The sequence below is a fragment of the Heliangelus exortis genome, chromosome 22, assembly GCF_036169615.1.
Source record: "Heliangelus exortis chromosome 22, bHelExo1.hap1, whole genome shotgun sequence".
Lineage (NCBI taxonomy): Eukaryota > Metazoa > Chordata > Aves > Apodiformes > Trochilidae > Heliangelus > Heliangelus exortis.
The window spans coordinates 6145450-6163050 of NC_092443.1; the positions used below are offsets into that span (position 1 = coordinate 6145450).

General features: G+C 42.6%; 1 long non-coding RNA gene across 1 annotated transcript in view; it reads left to right on the forward strand.

Moving 5' to 3' along the window:
* Nucleotides 1–2921: 2921 nt before the first annotated feature.
* LOC139806530 (uncharacterized) overlaps nucleotides 2922–17601 on the forward strand; it is a 59955-nt gene continuing 45275 nt past the window's right edge. Inside the window, exon 1 of the long non-coding RNA XR_011730272.1 lies at nucleotides 2922–2988. This is a non-coding gene — a long non-coding RNA (uncharacterized lncRNA). The remainder of the gene's footprint in view (nucleotides 2989–17601) is intronic.

A 17601-nucleotide genomic window follows, 5' to 3' on the forward strand; every position in this document is an offset into this window, starting at 1 on the left:
TTTGTGTGTGATTTCTGTGTGTGTAGAAGTGACCATTTGCTTTTGGGGGGGCACACTTAGGGGTCAGTTAACCATTGACAAGGAAAAGCTGCTATCTGGGGACACGTGTGGTGTGAGCGAGCACCCCACTGCTGGGCAGTGAGCCTGTAAGGCTGGGCTGGCAGTCACTTACCTTGTACTTACCCATGATCTTTGCTTAAGTCTTTGTTGAATTAATGATCTCCAGTGTGAGAAGGATGACCAGAAAAGCAATATATAGATCCATTTGTCAGGTTTCTTCTGAGGTTCTGACAGAGACTGACAGAAAGAGAGCAGCATGGGGATGTTCATCAAACCCCTTGCATTTCTCTACTACCAGAATTACCCAGCATCTTCCCAGGCAAAATGTTCCCCCATGGAATTCCTGTTCTTGCTTCCCATGTGTTGTTTTCCCAGCAGCTCCCCCAGACCCTTCGCGAATGTGATGAGATTTCTGGGTCACGGAAAGCTGTGAGAGGATCAGGCCTCCAGAGCCAGTGACCAGCAAGCAGGGCTGAGGAATTTACAGCCCTTCTACTGCTCACACTTTATTTCTCTCCACAGTTGTTGTTACTGTGCAGCCATGTGAGCCTTCTGCGTTGTGTCAGCCAGAGACCTTGGACACAGAAGGAGAGTCCTTCCCAGTGCCTTGCTCATTGCTATTATTCTGAGTCAGAACCCCATCTCGGGAGTGGGGGGATGTTTCAGAGTCCTGGCAGGGTGCATTGATGTCACGGGTTCAAATGCTGTGGCTGCATGAGGGGGATTTGTCCTGGGGATGAGGGTGCAGGGCTGCTGCCACCCTGGGGGCAGGCACAGAGCTTGTGCCTGGTGCTCACTGCTGCCCTGGGGTGGGGGCACCCGCAGCCCCTTGCTGTTTGACTCCACTGTCTGAAGACAATACACATTTCTTCATTGCTCATAAACAAATGTATCTAAAACACCACACTTAATATCCACTTACAATTCTGAATACCTTTCCATTTATCTAAAGCTTGTTGAGGTGAGTTCCTATAAGGGAAGACTTATTTCATTTCCATGAAATGTTTAGATTTTCTGGGAAGTTTCTCTCTCACCTCTTTAAATTTTACTGCAGTTGGCGTGCAGCCTGCAGCAGGGTCCTCCCAAGGAAGCTGGTGAGGCAGGGAGGTTCAAGAGGGACTATAAATTTCAAACTCTCTGGGTTAGAATAATTTAAGTGCACCAAGTTCTTAACCTTAAAGGATCAATACTGAGTTATTTTTTTTTCTTGTAGTGCTGTAAAATTTGAGCTAAGAAAAAAACTTAACAGAAAAAAAAACCCAACAAAAAAACACAACAAACCAAAACCAACCCTCACAAAAAGCCCAAACCAAAGTAAATAAAGATTGTATGTGAACAGGGGATTGATCCTGAACTATGTTTCTTGAGTTTCAAATTATACTGTCAGAAGGACGTCTGTTTTGGCTGTTCGTGAGAATAACCATCTTGGGAAGGTTTTTTTTACAAAAAAATATAAAGACCCATGACCTGGTACTCATCCTTGCAAAATGGATGTAGTTCTCTTTCTGCATCTCATTTCTTTGTTTAAAGCCCAGAAGGGATTTGGCCTTTTCAGCACTGATTTTTGGAGTGGATTATGGCCGGCAGATATGATGTGTCCCCATAGGTGATGGGGCTGTGGCTGCACAGACCTCTATTCTGCATTTCACCCTGCTGCAATTACATTTTCTGACTAGTTTGCTGAGTGTCCAACTTAGTATAGAGCATATAGATGCAGTTTTTATATCTTATATCCTCTTGTACGTCATTTGTATTAAAGAAGGCATAGACTAAGTTGTTCTCTTCTCAGAATATGAATGAATTGCCTCAGTGAAACCTCTAGTGGTATTTTCAGGCATCCGTATTCATTTGGGAAAGAAACCAATACCTTCAAATATGACTCACAAACTTTTACCAAAAACCACACAAAGAATCCTGATGCAGTATAAAATCTCAGATGTTGTTTATCCAGCAGGCATGTAAGGTAAATGCATCCTAAAAGAAAAATTTAAATACCATATGCTGTTTACTATTTCAGCCAGAATTTGTGGTTAGGATTTTCCATATTTTTCCTGGTGATGTCACAGACACATAAACCAGCTTTTAAAACCTGATTTTAGCAGAATATGTGAGGTCACCAATCTAATATGGTAAATACAGTACCCTGATGTCAATATTTGACAAGCTAGGAGAAGCTGTTTTATAAAATCCAAATTAATGTTTAACCTCTAACCCTACTCTCTAATAACCCTACTCTCCAATAATGATTTTCATTCTGAAACAATTTTCTCCCATGACACTCCCACAGCCTCCAAAAATCCCACTCATCTTCCATACTGACTGAAGGTAAAAGTTCTTCACTGAGGATGTTACCAGACACAGTTGTACTGTGGCTGAGAGCTGGGTCCCAGCTGGAACCAGTGTGGAGCCATACCCACAGCTGCCTCTTGGGGAGATGCTGCTGAGTCCCCCTTCCCTTGGGGGAAAATATTACAGGGGTTGGAAATTGCCAATATAGGCTACATTTATGCTGGTATTTAAGCACTTCAGGGTGCCAGAATTCATTCCCATATACTGCTGAGGCATTAGGGTGGTCCTTGGTCTGGTTCTGACTTAGGCCAGTTCGTGTTCTCCATTTGGAGCTGCCAAGAACTGCTCAGAGGAAATAAAGGGCACCTTGTATGATAGTGACAAGGCTTTCTATATATAAGGAATCATCTTTACAAACTCGATCCAGAGCACAAAACCACGTTGCGTGCACTCGACTGGGTCTTTTCCAAAGTCCTCAGATCCACCTGCTGCTTTTCCTGGCAGCGCTCTACGCGCCCCCTGAGGGTGGGAGGTTTGCACAACTTCGCTCGCAAGCTGAGCAGCAGCTGTGAGTCCCGCAGCACTGAGAGCTGGGGATCCAGGCTCCGCAAGGACAGAGCCTCCAGAACCGCCATCTCGGTAAGGCACCTTCCTTTTCAGTGACAATCCTAGGTTTTCCGGGCTTTTGAGAGACTTAACAGAGTAGATTCTAATATCTGTAAAAGTCTGGGAACAAACTCTACTGACACCTCTGTCTTCACAGGACTTGGAATACAGGGTAGAAGTGGGAAAGTTTCCCCTGCCACAAGCATTTAAACTGGGATAATTCAGCCAGTGCTGAAAAGAGGCAGAAGAAACCAGTGTATTAGATTTAGCTATTATCTAGTAATCCTACTCTGTATACTTGCTGGTAATTTTTTTTTCTGGCACAGTTTGTAGCTCCCAGGATCATCTCTGGGCAGTGAGATAAATATGAATTCTGCAATCCCCCCTGGACCTATGAATAGACTTTCCAAGGAGCCAAAAATAGCAGAGGTAGAGCAGAGTTAGTATTCATGGTGTTTCTGGTCATGTCAGCTTCAGGTCTTACCTTTCACCGGGCAGCTGAAGTTGAAAGGGATGGTTTACCAGCAGTAGATACACAGCTGGCTCCCCAGTGTACACGCAGCCACTAATTCTGTGTCTTATCCCCAAAAAATCACCCAAGTGTGTTCTAGCTGAGCACGTTCAACCATGCCACAGCCTTCCCAATAGCTGGCTGATAGCATAGCAAGGCAGAGGTTTGTAAAACTGCAGCCTGCTGTTCTGCAGGAGTAATGGCAGCAGCCAAAGCAGAGATCCATGCTAATGTAATTTGTCCTCCCATAGCTTTCAAGATAAGAAGGGAAATGTGGTATTGATTTACCTGGTAAAAGTGACACCCCGCAACATGCGAAATCCATCCGTGCTTGTCACTCAGTGCTGCTTTGCCTTTTTGGATGAGGCTGCTTTATGTGTGAAGTTAATAAACAGAAACATATTGGCCAACCTGACCATCAGAGCCAGCCTCAGAGAGGGCAGGCATCAGACCAGTTCAAAGAGCACAGGAAGACCAAGCAGCAAGCTGCTGTTTGTAAGCTGCAAATCAGGCTGCAGGAATGTATACAGACACTTGAGTCTAAAGAGATATGTTCCTGGACAAAAATCCCATAAGATAGTTTAATTGATAATTAATTCAAGCTCTCTAATCCATATTTTTTTAACCTTACAAACCCAAGGAATGATAGGCTTCCGAGTTTGTATTATGAAGAAAACCTCACAGAAGAAAAGTTTAAGAAATCTATCCACAGCTGCTCACCTAGGGAAGGGAAGTGATCACTGGCTCCCTGCTTTCTAAGTGCCACAGGTGTATGTAGCAAATAATGCTTCAAATGATTCTACAGCTAGGAAAGCAATGGGATAAGTAATTAATTACAGATTGTGGTTATAATATCTACAGTGGGAAAAATTGTTTGAAATACTTTTCTTTGTAAAAGAGATTTTCTGGGATAGTTAACAACAGTGCTACTTGCAGAGGCTTTGCTTACATGAGCATCTCTCTAGTGAGAAGGAAAAGAGAAGGGACACAGAGGAAATACTATTGTGAGCAAGGTTATTCCTGAACTGAATGCTTTCCATACTTATTGGGCAGCCCAAGGATCTTAAATTAAGAACATCTTAAATGTTCTTGCACAACACCTTAAATGTTCTTGCACTAATAGCAAAAGTTTCCTTTGCCATGGCAAATAATGCAAGCTCCAGAGCAAGATGCAGAGTGTTTTCTCAGGTTACCTCTGCTGTGTGATCTAGCATAGCATAATGAGCAATGCAAACAATAAATAATGACAGAATCAAAAAGGATGGAAGCTCTTTTCCTGTAGTAATATATATCTTTTAGTGAAACACTCTGATCTCACAGAAGTAATGCACCATTATGCCCCTGAGGCCACTCCTCTGATACCACATTTTATGGACTAGCTCTTTATTCCTAAATTCAGCAGATGCATGGCTTCTAGCTGGTCCCAGCATGGGATGCATCACAAGCAGCTTGTCTATTACAACTGACCTGCAAAAGAGAAGAAATAGTGTTTGTATCCTCTGTAGCATTTCTAAGGCTGAAAAAAGGACTTGGAAGATTTCTAACAAACATGCTGTTGCTGCTCAAAGCAGACACGGATCTGTGGGGGGTTGCTGAATGAAAAAGGAGCCATCTATGCATATGTCCTAGTTACACACCACCTGCATACTGTGTCATGTCTCAGTGGTGGCATTGCTTGAGGACTCTGATTTCTGATGTAGACTGAATATTCTGTAACAAGACACCAAAGCATATGGCACAAAGCAGAGCTAATATTTTCTTTGTCTCTTGTTTTCCTTCTGCTGGCTCCAGCAGCCTTCTCTGGCCTGCCCACAAAATCCAGCTTCATACAGAAAGACACAGCAGTCCAGTGATTTTCCACTACAATTCCTACATTGAGATTTAAAAAACAAAACAAAACAAACCAACCAAACAAACAAAAAACCGAAAAAACCCAAACCAAACCAAAACAGAAACAGTGGGAAGCTATGAATTAAGCGAGACATTGTGATGTTGTGATATATTTCTTGAATTAACATGCATGCCCTAAAAAAGTGTACTCAGGTTTGATAGAGGACAGGCATAACAGAGAACCAGTTGTTTCAATTCCTTCACAGGAAACACTGGAGCTGTGTTCAGCAGTTAAGAAGTTCTGATGATGCTAAGTTCCTTTACTCACCTTTCCTTCTGGAGAAGTCAAACCATTCTGAAGAGCTCAGAATAAGCAGATCACCTGCTTGCTCAAGAGTGCCACATATGTTAAAGAAAGCTCGAAAATCTCTTTCCTAGTATTTTTGCAGACTGTGTACTGCAATTTGCAAAGCAGTGCTGTTTTTAAAAAGATAACATGATGGGTAAGGAAAAAGATGAAGGAAGGATTGGCTCCCAAGTTATGGGAGTCTAATCTTGGTTACCTGAAACCACATGGGCATCCAAACACAACAGGGCTGCAGCAGGAAAAGGGAGGGGGAGCTCATATCTTCCCTGGGATGGAATGACATGTCTCAAACTAACACTTGGCCAAGAAGCTTTATTATTGTTGGTGTGATTTCAGAGTTGTAAGGAAAAAGTTCTGAGTACTGATGGAAAGGACTTTTCACTTGTGCTTCATGGTGCTTAGAATTTTAAAATAATCCCTTGAAAGAAGAGCACAATTGGAATCACAGTTGAATGTATTGATTTTTCTCCCTGCAAAGTCTATAGAGGGCCTTGCTAAAAGGGGGAAAATTGTCTGTGTGGCCTTGAAACCTTATATAATGTTTCTATGTTGGGCCAATAAAAAGTATCCTAACTGTTATTTTGTCTGAGCTCAAGTCTTGAAGGAAATGTTGGGCTGAGTAGGAAAAAAGTTCTATGGTTACAGCTCTTATAATTCTCAGAGCTTTCCCCAAATACACCCTACTTCCAAGCCCTGTCTCCAAACACTCAAACTGTGGAAGTGATAACCTGCAGACTTGGCAGTGTACATGACATTTTACTAAGGGAGCTTACACAAATATTATCTCAAGTGAAATGAGGGTTTAATTCTATTATCTGTGGCTTTTCTTTCCCTGGGGTCAAAAGTACAGAAAGTGGTCATGTTGTCTTTATAGCCTAAGAAACAAAAGACCTGTTTTGAAACCAAATAATTAGTCATCCAGAACTAATGTCCCACAGCACTAACCACTAAGGGGGCTTTAGAGTGATCTGAACCAGTTTGCAGTTCTCCAGACACATCATTTCATATGTGCTGGTAAGAATGCATTGCAGGGGATTCTCTGGAGATGGCTGACACTATAGTCAGGGAAACAAGGAGCAGGGACATTGCAGGTACTATGAAGAAACCCCACAAAGGGCTATTTCTTGAAGAATGCTGTTCCTTTTGTTACACTGAAAAATTCCATTCCCTGTTACTTTGTCTTTACATTGTGCAGGTTGCAGGTGTGTGGCTGCACATGGCTCACCCTTGTGACAGCTTGCAGTTCTCTGTGGAGAAGAGAGGGAAGATCTAGGGAGATGCTGGTAGAGCTCAGATGTGAATAATGGGGGGGTCTAGCATCCTACAGTCCTCTGTCAGGACTCAAGAATCCATTTTCTTCAACACTGCACAGGGAGCTCTGAATGAATGCAAAAATGGTTGGTTTAATGAAGAAAAAAGTGAAAAATGTGTCTTATTTATAGCATGTACTAGAATAATAAAATCCAATGATATTGCTAAGGTAGTTACAAGTGAAATAGTCTTTCACCCTAAGATACTATGCAGACTGTTTATTCAGATGGCACACTGTCCTTTTGGTCTAAAGCTATTACTTAAATTTTCCACATAACAACTTCCCAAAGATGCCTTTGAAAATTTCTAAAGACAACATGTACTTAATACTTTAATATAAGCAGGTTTGATTCAATACAGATTGCTCAGAAGCACCAAATATCTGTGGATGTATCTTAGGTTGTATCTAAATCTGTACTTCCTTGCATAGTTTTGTGTCTGAAAGCAATCCCAGGCCACATGGTCTGTGAAACAGCACAGTGAGCTTAGTAGAAATACGAACTGTGTGAACTGTGATGCCACTAAACCACAGATCTTCCTTTTTTCTGTTTTGATAGCCCTTGATCCTCCAAGGATGTGGATGTATTTTTCAGTCCAGCAACTGAAAAATAAGGCCACTTTGGATTCTGGAAAGAAAAACATTCTGTTTAAACCCGTCTCTCTATACTTTTGTTTTCCAACACTGTCTGTCAGTCTAGCCTTTGAAATTAACACAAATACCCATGAGAAATATAATCCTGCTCACGGCTCTGAATCACATACATTGCAGCTGATAAATAGTTGCCCTTTGACTTCCAAATGATGTTTAATCTCTGAAGCAGGTACAGTAACCTTGGGTAATCTGCTCATCAGTTTTCTAGGTTAGATAAATGGATATATTGGTTTCCTCTAGATTTCATTGTTCTGTAATAGCAGTGGGAACATAAGATCAGCACCACAAAGAAGAATCAAGAACTGTCTGTTACGCTTTGTGGAGCCTATTAACAAGCCTCAGAAAAAAGGATCTTTATCTCTCGGGAGGTGACTCTGTGCTTCCCAGTGAGGCAGTAGGCATTTCTGGGGTGAGGAAACTGCTACAGGAATGTTGTATCTGCCTTGGGCAGATGTGACTGTCTGGCAGAGCTGTAGTGACATGAGGCAACCAGGTGCCAATAATTGCCAGGTAGTGGGCTTGACCTCGTGTGAAGCCCACCTGTGCCTGATTAGGGCAGGGCCCTACTGGGCATGAGCAGGATTAGGGGGCCAATAAAAGGCTCACACCTGGCGTAGCCAGGGGCTGGTTTAGCCACCTTTGGAGCAGTAGCACCGATCCAGGCTGGTCAGAGCACCACTCGTGCGATTCTACTGGGACACCTGGTTGGACCTTGGAGCACCGCATCCATAGAAGAGGTTTGTCTTGCTACACAGAGCTCCTGTTAGACTGAAGTCACATGTGCTTAGGCTAGGGATGCAGGAGGCACTGAGGCTGGCACCTTGTACTGTGCTTGAGGTGGGAATGGTATCACTGAGTTTCTCTTCTCAGAACTTCCCATTCACTGTCTGTATCCCAATACCTCTGACTTTGCACAGTAACTTGTTGGAGACTGAATTACACGAAAGAAAGTACAGGAAAAGAACATGATCGCTTCAGATGTTAAAAGAAGCAATAGAAAGAAGAAATTAAAAGAAACTTTTACGTAACACTGGGCTTAAAAAACTTCCTAGTAAATTAAAACAATGCCAGTATATTTCGATTAAAATACTTTTAAAATTCAGATTCAGCTCAGAGTTAAATGAGTGGTTGACAGAACCCACTGTACAACCTGCATAACTCATGCAGCTCATCTAGTACAAAGTGTTCCAAATTAACCTTAAGGACACAGCAGCCCAAAACTCTGTGAGCTTCTGTGTTCATGAAATGATGCCCTTTTGGTAGGATGCTGTTAGATGTTGTTTTGGATGCAAGTGACAATAGCCAGCCTTGGCTTCCTTGCCATATAAATCATCAGAACAATTGGAGCATATACAATTACCTGCCTCAAATCCATACTTATGTAGGACAGACAGCCAGTGGGGAAACTGTAAAATTAATTGTTTAATGCAATTTGCAGATCATTTGGAGAAATGATTTATGGAATTATAAAGGTCTGACATTCGTTGACCACTGAATTACCCTTTAAATTATTCAATGCTGTGGAGATTATTTGCTGACCTGCTGTGACCTAACTTGAGTTGACTACTGCAGCAGTACAGAGCATTACTTGCTGCTGCAGTGTAGGCAGGTCACATGGAGATTTTACACCCTATTGGTAGTAAAAGCAATTCATTAAGTCCAAACTGATTTTTCAATATAAAGCTATAAGAAAGCATTAAAGTGAAAGTCATATCAGGTCAAGAGTCCCCAAATCCTCTTCCAAAAATAGAGCAAAATGCCCACACCTCTCCTTTATTGAGGCTGAAATCAGATCAGAGTGTCTATCTCTCCTTACTCCGCACTTTCCCTGTGTTTGAAAACATCTGCTTCTAAGTATCTGCTGCTTTGTACTTAGTTACAGTTTTGCAAGTCCTCTGAACACATAATCTGAAGATATTTGGATTTCACAAAAGCATAAGAAATGCTCTTTTCCCCTTCCCATCTTTGTCATGCACTGTCTGCAGGGGAGGTTGCTAACACTGAACAATACTGACGACTGGGGAGTCCTTGATTTATACTCCACAGGATGTTACAGGTAAGCCTGACCAGAAAAGCAAAAGGACTGGAAGTGTTTGGGACACAGTGCCTTCTCATTGCAGGACAAGTAATGACAGGCAGCTACTGTAAGAGCTTCTCAAGTTATTGGGCTGCCCCAGTCCTGAGAGCCAGAGTGGTCTCTTGGTTTGTGAGAAATGCAGCCAGGTGCAGGGAGGCAAGGCAGTGTATGGCATTAGCCTGGATTAGCTCCTGAATTTCCCTCAGCTGCTTATGTGTTGATACAGTGAAGGTGCCAGTTGCTTAACACAAGTAAGGTACAGAGAAGCACAAGACCTGCAGCATTGTTTTTTAAGAAGTCACCCTAATCAATAGGTTTTCCTTGGAAAAGGATGATGTGTTAGAAAGAGTGATTTCTATACTAAAGCAGTTAAGATACATTTGGGAGCCTGGATGCTCACTGTCAATTTAATGTTCCTTGGGGCTAGAACAGGATCTCCCTATGTATGTGTACAGCAGTTAGCAAGAGAAACCTGCCTGATCCTGCCCAGCCTGTAACAGCTCTTCAGCCACATGTGGTTCTGTGCAGGTCTAAGTGGGCTTTGACACTGGTGAGACTGCACCTTGCTAAAAGCTTGGAAAGCTTTGAAATCAGTTGATTGTGTTGTAGCCTATATATTGAGGAAAACAATGACATGCAGGTTCCTGCAGTGCCAGACCAGTTCTGATTGAAGGAACAAGAACCAAAGACCTCACATTACTGCTTACAAACACAAAACAATGACTTTTCTTTTAAACTTGAGGCTTCTTCTACAAACCATTAATCATCTTAGGTTGGAGTTCCACATTTTGTCCTGAGGCATTTTGTAAAGTGAATGCTCTTTCTTTAACTCTGAGATCTGTGTAGCTAATATGCAAGAATCTGTCATAATGTAATAGGAATACTCTGTCCTTTGATACTCAGTGACCTGAAATACAAGTGCTCTGCTATGGACAACCAAAACCTGGGCTGAGTGCTAATATTTCCCTCTTATTGATAATGTCTTATGCTGTTATACAGTCTGAATTTGAAACACCTATGTTCCCTTGTTGTTCCACACTGAATTTTTACCTGGTCTAAATGTAATGTCTTGTGTGGTAGATACTTGAGCTCTCTGCTCATCCCTGAACATTTTACATGTATAGAGATGCAACTAGTGAGCTACTAAGGGTTTTCCTCTGCTGAATTTATCAGTGAGGAATGTTCACCTGGAAGTTACCTTAATTTTACTGTGAATTGTAATCAACAATCCCAAATATGCCAGAGTTCCCAAAAGTGCCACTCCCATGCAATCTCTGCACCTTTATGGGCATCAGGACTGGTGGTGACTGAATTTTTAATTTTCTAGTGGCCTTAGAAAGCAGAAGCTTCAATTTCATGCAGCAAGAAGTGACACACTGATAGCACTGGGAATTTTTTCCTTTGTTTCCCTTCTTTGTTTTCACTGTGATGTCAGAAAGCAAAATCCTAGGTCTAAATTTAGGAAGCCACAAAAAAACTCATCAAGATAAACACTTGCTTTTAAGTTTATTCAAAATTATTAATCTGATGTACGTGAGGACCAGTGCTTGTACAGTTTGCAGATCTCCAGTTGAAATACTGCTTGGCAGGGAGAGGCTGGATTGCCACTACAAACCCTGGACTAGCTTGTCACTACAAGCCATTGCCAGGGCTTTTTTTTTTCCCTTTTTTTTTTTTTTTTTTTTTTTCCCCCCTCATGCACTGGAATAACTTAGTTTCTAAGAATTTAAGTTTAATTTAACGTACAGTTGCCATAAAATCCTCTTTGTTTTATTTTCTTTCTTAATATTAGTTATGCTCAGGGGTTATGGAATGGGGATGTGCATTTTTGTGTAATATAAGGTTAGCAATTGACAATTCAAACTCAGTTTAACAGCTTGATTTTTTCTCTGCTATCTGTAGTGTCAGTGTTGGTGTAATAACCAGCCATCCACGCAGAGAGAAAAAGCCAAGGGTTCGAACTCACCATTAGGTGGTGCCCCTGCCTTTTATTAAAAAAAAACAAAACAAAAAAACAAACAAAAACCCCAACAACAAAAAACCAACAACCCCAAAAAAACAACCTGCACAAAAGTGTCTACCATTCTAATTTTAATTATGCAAATAGGAACAACTCTAAGAAAGAATCTGTAGGGGAAGATTAAGTTCTAATGTGGCAATAATTTAAATAAGTATATAAATGCTTTTAATGAAAGAGATTTTAGCTGTTGAAATGGTTGGTAGAGAAGAGTAGCTCCTGGACTTGAGCTCAGTTATGATGCTGTCTGCCAGACCTGGAAGAAGAGTTGCTGGGTTATGTTTGTCACCTGCCCTTTTACCAGAGCACTTGCCCAGTGCCTGTGTCTTACACCTTCCTCACTGCAGTTTACACCAGCTGCAGAAAACCAGCGTGCAGGAAGGTGTCTCTGGCCCACAAGGGAGTCATTATACACACCAAAGCATGCTTGCTTCTACATCATTGCCTAAACTCATGTATTTGTTAGTATTATTTGGGGTTTTGCTGATTTACTTGCCCTGTTTTAAATCCTGTTGATGAGACTTGCATTATAACCTGCTGATAGGAATGCCACACAACAAAATGTCTCACTTACCTGCATTTCATATTGCCTGATTTTCATTTGGTTGTTATCTGCTGCCTTGCTCTGCAACGACAGGGCATGGGTGTTATTCAGGAGCTACTAAATCAAGCTCATCGTGTAATCTCTCTAGCTGTGAGCAACCCACACAGTTCAGTGTGATGTCTTTTTGCATGTCATCTGTAGACAGCTGGCATTGTTTGCTTTGTTCTGAAGCTCAGCTCATGGAGTGGGATAAATGAGCCAAATTCTGAACCTTTGCTAGCAACCAACAGTGGAATGAAACTCAGAGCTGCTGACCACCTGATCACTCCTTTAATCCCAGTCCCACAGGGGCACCTGAACAACTGGCTCAGTTGCAAGAATTTTGTCTGCAACCAGGAGAGGTTTTAAGAAAACAAATGTTCTCTGACGTAGCTGTTTTTGTAAATTCAGCTGCTTCCTATATAAACTCCACAGTGTAGTTTAGAGAAAGGGTAGGTGGGGTGGTGGGCCTGGCTTTGTTTAGACCTGATTTCACCTTTTTGAGAAAACCACCACCTGCTGTTTGCTGTCCATGGATCCACCAGCTTGGCAAGAGCAGCTGGTAAGAGCAGAGGCCTGGGGAAGTTCATGCTACTCCTGAGTTCCAGTAATCCCAGCAAAATCACAAAATCGCCTTCTTTCTGTACATCAACTTTTACATTAGTATAGTTGAGAATAATGAACAGAACCACCAGTCCCAAAGTTGACTAATAACTATGCTTCTCTGATGATGAAAAGCATTCCATATCCTATTATTAGCAGATCAATGTGAATAATTGGCAGGCATATAACATAAGCTAAACTACTGGTTATGGAGAGTTTGTTATAGTTTTCAAGTAAAATGTCAACAGCCACATTTTTATGATTTAAATATTATCTCTTTGATTTAATTTCTTGAAATATTCCAAACTTTTATCATTATAATTTGCTTACCTGCAGTTACAGAAACCAAAATATTGTATTTGCCCTGTCCCTTTATTTTTTACATTTGCATCACTTTCACTGTCCTAGTGATTGCTATTACAAAACCTGCCACCCCCAACACTGTGAGTCTTATCTTGATATCAGGAAAAGCAGCTGCTGCTGCTGCTCTCTCCCTGTCTCAGTGAATTACCCATCCTGCTGGCCTCACTCTTCTGGAGACTGTGTACAGTTTTAACCAGTAAGCTGCTTAGTAAGAGAGATTTTCTGCAATTCCTCTGGACTCACAGTCAGGGAAAATTATCTTCTCTCCTGCATGTTGGCTGAGCATGAAGCTGCAGTATTCAGCTGGAGGACAGGAAAAAAACAGCTGTCATTTTCTCTTTGAAAAATAGATCACATCACCTGCAAACCCCAAGAAGCTGGCATTGGATAATGGTGCTCTCTCCACTTAGCAGGCTGTTGGAGAAGGTGTCTGGCTGGATGGGCAGCTCCTGTGATTCAGCTCTCATCTTCTCCGTCAGCAGATCTGGGGGGGCTTTTGCACTGGCTTTGTGGTGGGAGCTCTACAGGGTGGGAGGACTCACTCCCTGTGAGAGTGCATGGAGCACTGCTGCAAATGGTGTGTGTCATGGTAGTTGAGGAACTGGAAAGACGAGTTTGGATGGGGCTGTTTGTTACTCATCCTCTCTCTGATTTCTAAGTCTGCAAGGATATTTTCAAACAAGCTCCTCTGAACTTCCAAAAGCTAGATTTTCTGTTTCTGTGTGCCAGTTCTTCCTTCTATTTCACATCCTAATTCAGCTTTTGCCCCAGAAGTTTGCTGGGCTAGTGCTATGGTGAGTGGCTGCTGTGCCTCTGCAGCCTGGTAGGACTATTCCTTTGTTTCTTGACTGTGGTGGAAACAACACCTGGGAATGTGGTTTGCACCTGCTTCCTTTCTTGCATGACATATTCGGAGATGAACTTTTAGTCTGTGTCAAACATTAAAAAAAACCAAACCCAAACAAAAGCTGTAGTCATAGCTGTAGGATTTTCTTTCTTGAACCTTTTCCAAAATCCCTAGCTGCATGTTACTTCATCTGCAGGTGAACAAGAACATTCTCTGGGGCAACAACATGCTGCAAAGACAGGAGCAGTTGCATTGTTATTGCATGTCTTTAACAGGAGGATGTGAATCCACCATGATGCCAAGAGAAACAAGAAAGGTGCTTGGACAGCAGGACTGTCTGAGTCTGTTGTCAGTATTACTTGCAGAGTTGTAGCTCCAGACCTAACTAGACCCAGAATACATATCCTCACTGTAGATGGGGAGAGATTCAACTCAACAAATATTTTCCTGGTCTGGAATGCCAGATTTCTACTAAATGGGGGCACAGGTAACAGCTGAGATGAAAACAAGCTACTTTCAGATAAGCACAGTTCAGATGACATCTGACTTGTGATCCTTTGAACTTCATCATTTTCTTTTGTTAAGCCTAATCATCATCCAAGACAACTTCTGAAATTTGTAAACTGAGATTGCACTAATCTTCTGTGGAGGTAGACATTTATTTTTCTTTTTTTTTTTTTTAACCTTTCTTTCTCATGAGTACTTCTTTAGTCGGAGTTCAAAGATGACTGTAAAGACTGCCTTTCCATCTCAATTTCAGCTGGTACCATAGGTACCTTGTGGAACTATTAGTACAGAAGTTAATCTGCACCACAGATCCCTTATCAGCAGTGTGCCCTTGGCAGGGAGGAGAGGGTGGCACAGGAGAAGACTGGTGGTGCTACTGCTACCATACAGCCTGAAAATAAATGTGGGAGTGTGTGTGTTAGTTAAAATCTGAATATCTTACCTAAACAGGTCCCATGCCTGTGTTCATTCTCCTCTCCCTTGTGTCTTCTGTAAGGCATTGGCAGGGGAGGTGACAATTTATATCAAAGCTTTCTGTAGGCTGACTGCATTGCAGGTTTACTTGATGGGATTGGGAAAAATCCACCTCTTGTGGAAACTTTTAACATTCAGACATAATATATTGAAATGTAAAAAGCATTCAAATTAGAAACGAGGTGTAACAGCGTTCATGGCTTACCACAGCTGGAATTCAGTGCTGAGCAAGGGAACCCAGGCAGGCCTGCTCTAATTTGGATCAGATGGCATGCCAGAACATGTGCACTGAATCTGGAAGGTTTTCTGCGGGTGGGGGGTAGTCCACACCACAACAGTGGCATAGATTTGCCGTGGCCAGCCTTTCTCTCTTCCATGGGACCCCTGTACTGAATAGATGGGTCATCTCAGTAAATGAGATTGATCTCAGCAGGCTGGCCTACTCAAATTGTAAGAAAATAAGCTGAGAGAATAAAACATCTTCTCATTTTCCCAAAACCCCTGGGTCCACCTGGAGTGAGCTGTCACGGCAGTGCCAGAGCTGGTCACTTCAGTGACCCTTGGTTGTGCCATGACAGCCCAGGATCTGCTGCCTCCCAGCACCAAGGGTACCTTGTGGCTACAGCTCTTCAGCATCAGTGGCTATTCCAGGGAGGTGCCTGTGGGCTGGGAACCCAGGGCTGTGTCAAGCCACAAGCTTATGTGACCGTTTTGCACACATTCTGAGTGTTTTCTAAGAACGTTTCTGCTCTACTTCAGCAGCTCAGGCCCTGCACGCTCCCCCTTGCTGCCGGCACAGCCCTGCAGTCTGACAGGGGCTGAGGGAGCCCTGACCAACCCTTAGGCTGCCTCTGAGCACAGAGCTTTGTGTTATAAAGATAAGATGAGTTTCTGCAGGAGGGCAGCACCAGGATGCTTGCCCTAATGCCTTGTCCAATTCTGAATCTTGCTGAATATCCAGGACATAATTTTCATACAAAGATGTCAAAAACTGCTTTAAATTACCAGAAAGTAGAGGGAAAACTCTTCAGCAGCACTCATATAATTTTGTAAGAGGTATGAGTTCACACCAGTTGCTGCTTATGTAAAAATATTCGAGTTGGACAGTGCTGGTCTGGGCAAGGCAGCAATATTAGATTTGTGGGGTTTCAGCAAGGCAAAACATTCTGGTTCTTTTGCTTTGTTTTGCTGCAGAAATATGAAGTCAATCTCGGCGGCCACTCATGCCGTGTGGCTCAGAGGTTTTGTTGCTGCTGTTTCTTGTTGGTGGTCACTGTGTGTCTGCTGCCCAGGCCCCTCTGCATGGGGCAGTTTTCAGAGTGCTCCCAGCACAGCTCCTGAGCACAGAATGTGAGGCAGCACAGCAGGAGCCGAGCTGCCATCAAAGGGAGATGCTGCTCTGCTGGCTCAAGAGCCAAGTGATCGTGTTTTAACTTAAGAATGTCAAAATAATAGGGAATAAAATATGTGAGGAATGATCTCCCATTGCTTGTGGAGAGGAGGAGGGATTCCTTCTTGCCTTCCCGTGGAGTCCTGTCAGGGCTGAGTCCCGCTGCAGGAAGGTGAGTAAGGAAAACGCACAAGATGGAGGACAGGGAGAGGGATCCAATGCAGTGGTGGTGAGCTTCAAAGATAAATGTTGCTATTAATGAAGCACAGCTAGAAAGGAGATGTTTCTAAAGGGAATCACCCTGCTACCTGCTCATGAAGGGCTGGGTTTTCAGCAATTAGGAAGATAAAGGTTTAGTTGCTGCTGACAATTATCATACTTTCATCCCTGCTGCTGTTTGTGAGGATGGTCTTTCTGACCATAGTTTATGTATTGGAAAGGGCAGCTTTTTGTCCACAGCCTCTGGCACATGAGGCTGGTGGAGGAGCTGTGCCAGTTGCCCCACTGCTTCTGTGTTTCTGTGAAATCGATTGCTGGTGGGACAGGTTCACAGCCCAGTTCAGTTGCCAGAGGCTACAGCAGGGGCAGTCAGCTGGGCTGACTCTGTATTGCTGCCTTTGTCAGGGTTTTGTGCAGGAAACAGAAGAAAAGTGGTACAAATTTTCCGTGGACTCCCTGAAAAAAATATTTTAACCCAAGGCTCCTGGGAAAGGCCTTATGGGACTGGACTGGCTTTTGCTATAAATGCAGGTGGAGGTTTAGGGCCATGAAGTTAGAAGAAACTAGCAGCATTAGCTATAAGCCTCATGGCATATGCAGATGGAAATTGAATCCGTAAGAGTATTACTGCAAATTTATTCTTTTGTGGTTTACTGTAAAAAGCTGTAGGAACAGACAGCTTTTTAAACACAGACCTGTTTATAGAGTTACCTAGCCACAGCAGGCAGCTTCCTACTTGATTCTAACAGTTCTGGAATTCAACTTCATCTCTATGTTTCTTTTGGAAATGGTCTTTCATGCAAAATAAAAATATTGCAATTTTGAGGCATTTTAATGGCATCCTTATCAGGCCAGCTAAGCAGAGAATGAAGCAATCTGCAATGGGATTGTGTTG